The sequence below is a fragment of the Chiloscyllium plagiosum genome, unplaced genomic scaffold (genome assembly GCF_037043375.1).
Source record: "Chiloscyllium plagiosum isolate Xiang-an unplaced genomic scaffold, Cpla_swu_hap1 HiC_scaffold_52, whole genome shotgun sequence".
NCBI classification, from domain to species: domain Eukaryota; kingdom Metazoa; phylum Chordata; class Chondrichthyes; order Orectolobiformes; family Hemiscylliidae; genus Chiloscyllium; species Chiloscyllium plagiosum.
In genome coordinates, this window is record NW_028270190.1 from 7,356,773 (window position 1) to 7,364,568 (window position 7,796).

Genomic DNA, 7,796 nt, shown 5'->3' on the forward strand with positions numbered 1-7,796 from the left:
CAGCATTTTATATCTCTTGCCTTCTCCAATACTTGTAAAAAGTAAGCCCTTCAGTCTACACACACGCTTCTGCAATGCGCACTCATGCACTATTTATAACTTTGAAGCCAGGCGCTATTTACTCACTCAGTCAGCAGATTAGTTCAGTTTCTGGTCAGGGGAAGCCCAACTCTTCTGAACAGAGTTCTCTTTCCCACAAGTGATTTCAAAATCCGAATAGTCTCTTGTGTAAAAGGTCCCTTTTATACAATCCCATGAGAAACCAGCTTACAATCCTGGCGTCCCTTTGCCTAAAAGATGAGAATCGTAACCCAGACAGTATTTCCGAGATTACTACACCAGATTGCTTGAGGTTAGCTTTACCCCAAACTCTGTCAGTGAATGATGAGCGATGGCTCTCAGTCTCGTTGAGCCTCTGCTGCATTTCCAATCCATCACCATTCAGATAACAGTTGGTCTTCTTGTTTCAGTTCCCAGAGAAGGTATTCTCTCGCCTATCCATCCACAATAAACTGCATCTGCCATGGATATATTCACTCACACAACTTGGCCAAATCACAATTAAGAAATTCTGCATGCTCCACAGCTCCCTCCCACCCAGTTTTATGATGCACACAAACGTAGAGACGTTACTTTTATTTTCCACGTCTAAATCCCTGATGTGTTGTGAATGGTTGAGCTCAAGTTCTGATCTCTGCAGTTCCTACTCGACATGTGGACGGATTGGGAAATCGACCCGTTGATTTATCCTCTGAATATTCTCTTTGCTAATTTTTCTTCATTCCTGCCAGAACATTTCCATGATTATGTTCACTTTAGGTTTAAAATGCAATCCCTTATTCTGGGCCGACTCTAAAGCTTCTGAAAGTCCACAATAACCACATGTACAAGCTCCCCCCTTATGAACTTTGCCATTTGGATCTTAACAGAACTGCAGTAGATATGCCGAACATGGAATCCTCACTGTCGCTGTCCTGATTGTAAGTAAAGTTATGCAGAGCTCCACGCTCAAGTCCCTGCTTCTGGACATAACGGCTCAGCAGATAAAGTCAACAATACGTTATACTTTCTAAACCACTTCAGCAAACCGCATGCCTCGTTTCAAGGATTTATCGACAGCAATCTCCCACTGATTATTTATACATTCCAGTCTCCCTTCCATATTTTTGAACAATGTCGCAATGAATAATCAATTAAATTATAACTGGATAAATAGATAAATAGATACATACATAGATGGATATACAGGTAGATAAGTAAGTAGATAGACAATCCGATCGATAGATAGATAGAAAGATAAATCGATCGATCGATAGATAGACAGATAGATAGACAGATAGATAGATAGATAGATAGACAGACAGACAGACAGACAGACAGACAGATAGATAGATAGATAGATAGATAGATAGATAGATAGATAGATAGATAGATAGACAGACAGATAGACAGACAGATAGATAGATAGATAGATAGATAGATAGATAGATAGATAGATAGATAGATAGATAGATAGATAGATAGATAGATAGATAGATAGATAGATAGATAGATAGATAGATAGATAGATAGATAGATAGATAGATAGATAGACAGGCAGACAGATAGATAGATAGATAGATAGATAGATAGATAGATAGATAGATAGATAGATAGATAGATAGATAGACAGACAGACAGACAGACAGACAGACAGACAGATAGACAGACAGACAGACAGACAGATAGATAGATAGATAGATAGATAGATAGATAGATAGATAGATAGATAGATAGATAGATAGATAGATAGATAGATAGATAGATAGATAGATAGATAGATAGATAGATAGATAGATAGATAGATAGATAGATAGATAGATAGATAGATAGATAGATAGATAGATAGATAGATAGATAGATAGATAGACAGACAGGAAGATAGAGAGGCAGACAGGTAGGTAGTTAGGTAGATAGATAGGAGGGTAGGTAGGTAGATAGTTAGGTAGATGCATAGTTGGATGGATGGATAGAGGGATAGCTCGATTAGGTGGATAGATCGATAGAGCTATAGATGGAGAGATGGATAGATGAACAGACGGATAGATAGACAACATATAGGAATGACCTCACATAAGACTTTCCACCATCCTGGACAGAGCAGTACCTGGCAGCAAAATCGGTATCACATTTCCAACTTGTTGCTCCCTCAACCATTGACGTTTAATGGTAGCTGTGCTTTCCATGTATGGGATGCAATGCGGAAAATCAGAAAGGCTGCCTGGGTATACCTCACCTCTGTACTCACATCTGCCTGCACTGCACAAAGCAGGAAAATGTAAATGTCCTCACACAACTATATTCTACAGGAATATAAAGTCTTCTCAATAAAGTACTGGGAAATGTCTGCGTAACAGGTCGAGGAACAATACCAGTAGATCTGCCGTTGCCATGGCCACGAAATACCAAGTGACACATCTGGAGAGTCTGCACTATCCATGGCACACAATCACAATCGCCACCAAGTTATCTGATAAAGGTAACATGGTTATCATACAACAGGAATGCATGTTGGTTATTATACAGCAGGATACACGTCACTCCCTCGAAAATAGACAGACAGGAGCAACATCGTGCATCATCTAGAAAACACAGCACAGCCTCCTCCAACAGCAATTTTCAAACCCGCCTCTACCATCACATACATGGAAATGTGCAGCGGATGAATGAATACAAACAACTACATGTTTCCTGCTGAGCCATGCAACCACCATTTACATTAAAATGAAACTAATAAGTCATTTCGTGCTGCTTGATCAAAATCAAGGAATCACATTCCAAATGGCACTTTTGGGGGCCCTACATCAGAGGGATTGCACCAGTCAAAGAAGGAAGTTCATTCCTACTTTCTCTCAGGCAGTTGTGACAGATGCATTATCAGATTGGTTGAGCAGCATGTGCATGTGTCTGACACAGCGTGGTCACGAGATTGAGTAAATAAATCGGTGTATCTAAGAGATTGTGTATGAATGGTTATGTACATGAGAGATTCTATTTATGAGAATGTATGCATGAGTACCTGTGTGAAGATATCAATGCAAGTGTGTACGTACAGGAGGAGGAGTATGTGAGCATGTCTGTGAGCCCATGGTGTTATCAGAGAAAGATTGCGTGTGGGAGAGATTGAGTCGAAATGTGAGACTGTGGGAATGCATGCATGTGTGAGAAAGAGGTTTTGTGTGTCAGCGAGTTTGTGATTGCGTGCGCAAGAGTGAGTGAAAGAGGGAGTGTATAGGAGAATGGATGAGTGTGAAAGAGACAGAATGTGCACAAGTTATGTGTAATTGTTCAAACAAATGAACACCATGTGGGTAGAGAGAGACAGTGTGGGCGTGGAAATGAGTGTGTGAAATTCTGGGCTTCTGAGAAAGTGAATCTGCAAGTGTCTGTATGTGAGAGAGGGAGATAGTGCGTGTTAACTACATCTGAGAGGAATACTGCGTGAGGAAGACAGTGAGATAATGAGACTGTGTGTAGGGAGAGTGAGAGTGCTGTGAATTTATGTGTGAGTGTATGTGCATATCTGACAGGGAATGCCACATGTCTGCATTATAAGATACAGAGCTACTTTTATGAATGAAACATTTATCATCTCATACTTAAAACAAACTATCTCTGACTGTTCCATCTGGTTCACAGTCGCAATCAACCTTAATCAATTTATTAGCATTTCTTGCGACAAGCTGAAAATTAAACGTTGCTGAGGTTGCATAGTGGCTGCCATTCTCCGTGCAGTAACTGTGCTGAGCTGTTTATATAACAACATTTAATTTTTGCTGTGTAGAATAATGTATCATATGGTTACATCCAAAAGTGTGAGAAGGTTCAATGAGCTCATACACAAGAAAGGAAGAAAGGAAGAAGAGATGGAACTACCCATGACATGAAGAGAAATTGTGTAACACTGTTGGTTAAATTGATAGCGGACATTAGCACTTACCGCGGACACTAACAGCAGCAAGTACCAGTGAGTATATCCTCTTGAAATACTGAAACATGTCCTGTATGTCGACCATCTCCAAAGGGAATTAACTTATTATTCTGTCGGTGTGGAGGACAATTCTGTGGTGTCCAGCACAAATTCATTGAGTGAATGGGAATCGTTATATATTGCAGCGGACTTCACTGAGAAATATTGTTTTGTTTTTGCTGAGCTGACATTAAGGCTACTTGAACACTTAGATTGTTTACTGCTCTTTCTGTCACGAGGCAAATGGTTTCTGATAGCTCCTTTGTATACAAATGTTTTGCATTGAAACAGAAGTCCAGTGATGGAATTGAATTTTAAAAGTTACAGAGTACATGAGCCACTAATTGATCAAAACGAGAGATGCAGGGCAGATGCGTAGGTACATAAAACAATGTTAAAATAACAGAAAAGTTCTTTGTTTTACATAGTGCACTGAAATGAGGAAAATGAATAATTTTTAAACACTAAGACTTGTTGAAGGATTCTCACACGCCTGATAAATAAGTTACCTCACACTCATTGTAATTGCTGTTGATATAGCTGTAGCTTCAAGCAATGGAGGAAGCCGACTTTCGGAGGAGCTGAGGCCAAGATTTGTCGGATGGTTAAGAAAGAACTGGAACTTCGTCCAGTAGCATGTTTGGCCATGTAATTAGAGCCATAGGGATCTGCAAAACAGCTCAAAGTCCTTCAGTCCATAACATCTGTGATGATTAAAACCAGTCAGTAAAGTAATTGAATCCCAGTTTCTAGCAGTTGGCATGTAGTGTTTCTTGCATTGAGATTGTAAGGGCACATCTAAGTACTTCTTCAGTGTATATAGAGTTTCTGCCTTCAACAATCTTACAGGCAATGACTTGCATATTTCCATCACTCCCGGGCTCAAACAGTGTTGCCTTATATATTCTTACACATTCTGACCCTTACCATAAATCAATGGTGCTATCGTCACTGATCCTTCCATCATGTGGAACAATCTATTCTGTCTCTGCCCTTCATAACTATTCAAGGTGCCTTGTCCCCCACCCCTGAGCTGCGGAAGACCTCATTGCTGTTGGCTGCCCATTTCAGCAATTGTAAGGGATATTACAAGATTTTGGGCCCCACTACCTGGGAGTTTCCGAGGATGCAGATAATTGCAGATTAGAAAACATGAAATGTTCCCAAGGGAACTCTCTCTACCTTCTCACAATGAGCCAGTTGAAGATTATTATTTATTCACATGTGACTAATGTCAGTGCTAATCATCCAACCATGAATGTATTCTTGGACAAGGTAGGGGTAAGTTGATATCGTGAACCCCGGCAGTCCTGTGAGACGAAACGATCTCCCTATGCAAATAGAGCTGCTAACGACGAGGATTTCCAGGTTTTGGTTCCAACAGCACTGAAGGTATTGCTCCCAATCGGGACGATGAGTGTGCATGGGAATTGAAACAGAATTTGCGAGTGATGTTTCCACATTTACCTTTGCTGTCTCTCGTGCCCCCAGGGGATAAAGGTGATGAGTTTTCAAAATGCTCTTCGGCAAGGCTGCAGTAGGTTCACAAGATGGTACACACTGACGTGCATATGCCTCGGTGGTGGAGGAGAGATTGTTGAATGGAAGGTTCAGCATCGCGTGGAGCAGGGAGGAGTGTGAGGGAGGGTGTAGCTGCTTTGGCCCATGACCGTATCCAGCCGTTGGAGTGGTCTAGGTGCTGTCCTTATACGGTCAAGTGGGAATTATCCCATCACCCTTCTGACTTGTGTCTTCCCCATAGTGCACAGGATTGGAGAAGGGGGAAACAGGAGGTGAGCTATTAATTACAGGATTCCAAGCCTCTGAGCGCTCGTGCAAACACAGCTGAGATATGTCCTGGTCCAATTCAGTGTGTGTTCAAGAGTACATCCCTGGATATTGAAATTTGGGGTATTCAGTAATAGTAGCAAAATTGAGTGTCAAGAGGCGAGGGTTAGATTCCCTCTTCTTCGAGATGACAGCCCCCAAAATGTTGGTATTGAGGAAAATTCCTTTATGAGAACACCATTGGGGTCAAAGGATGATTGTGAGATCTTTTCTTGTTTGAGAAGTTCTTTGCCTGGAATGAGTCTCGCACAAATATTCTTTGTCCCTTGACAGACAAGTGCTCGATTTTTTTTACAAATTCTGGTTGCATTTCAATTGCGACTATACCACATGTGAGGAATGGAGAATGGAGCTGAACATTGTTCAATCATTGGCGAACATCCTGACATTTGAGTTTCTGATGGAAGCAAGGCCATTGATGTCACAGCTGAAGATGATTTGGCGTTAGACACTCCCTGAGGAAAACCGACAGAGATGTTCTTGACCTGAAAATATTGCCCTCCACCAATCACAAACCTCTTTCTTTGTGACAGATAGTTTTCCAAACAAAAGAGAGTTTGCCCCGGACACCCATAGACATCAGCACTGTTATGGCTCCTTGATATCACACTCGCACAGAAGCTGCCTTAATGTCAAGAGAAGTCATTATCACCTCACCCTTGGTGTTCAGTTCTTTTGTCCATGTTTGAAACAACACTGTTTTGAGGTGAGGTGCTGAATGGCCCTTGTCTCCAACCAAACCAGTGGTAGAGATTCTACACGATGGTAACTCTTCAACCCATTGTGTTAATGATGCCACCTTATCGAGTCTCATTTCCCAGTTGTTCGCTCGTCGACCTCTATGCCAGGGTATTACACGGGTACTTCTCCCAAATCTCTTACTCCTCTTAAATCATCAAACCACAGCAGTGTTAGGGAGCAAAAGGAAACTTTTAGACTCATGAAGTGTGAAGCAGATTTATCGCCCCAGTATCAATCTCTTAATTTATTTCCCATTTTCGAGCAAACATTTTCACGCAAAAAAGTATACATTGTTCCTCAATTGTACGTGCCTCCACCACAATCCCAGATACTACACTGCATATCCTGACGACTGACAATATGCAAAAGCTTTCCTTCACATTAGCCGTTAATTCATTTGGGCACTACTTTAAATCTGCCTCCCTTTACTTTCCTTCTTCCTTTAAAATTTCGTGTAGGCACTCCCTACCTCCTCTGGACAGCCCTATGTCCGATTTCCCTGTCTCGACCTTTTTCCCTTGGTGAGGACTGTCCCCAACCTCTTTCATCTGTCCTCATCTCTGTTGTTTCTCGTCCCTGTCCCAATTCCTGCATATTTCTATTGTGCTCCATCTCTCTCTCTCCCTCTCGTGATTGCTTGATGTCGCGCTCTTGCTCTCACACGTCTGCGTTTTGAACATCATCTGCTACCTCTCCATCCACTCCCACAAATAGTCAATGTATATTTGCAATTCGAAACTCTCCACCTCACAATTTACAATACTTTCAAAATTGCATTTGTCTACTGCACAGCAAGATCTACGTGAATTATATGTACCATGAAGAAAAGAAACAAGGATCCCAGAAATAACCTATTTAGAATACTGAATGGCCTGAACAGAGTAGATGTTGGGAAGATGTTGCCGTTGGTAAGAGATACTAAAACTCAAGGGCACAGCCTTTGAGTAGAAGGAAGACCTTTTAGAACTGAGAAAACGAAAATATTTTTCAGCTAGAGAGAATGGTGAATCTATCGAATTCATTGTCACAGAGGGCTATGGAGGTCTGGTCATTAAGTATATTTATGACTCAAGTAGATTAGCTCTTGTGTACCAAGAGGAATCAGGTTTACAGGGAGAAAGTGAGAGACTGTGATTGAGAATGTTCTTTGTCATGATTGAGTGGCAGAGCAAACTTGATGGGCAGAATGGCCAAATTT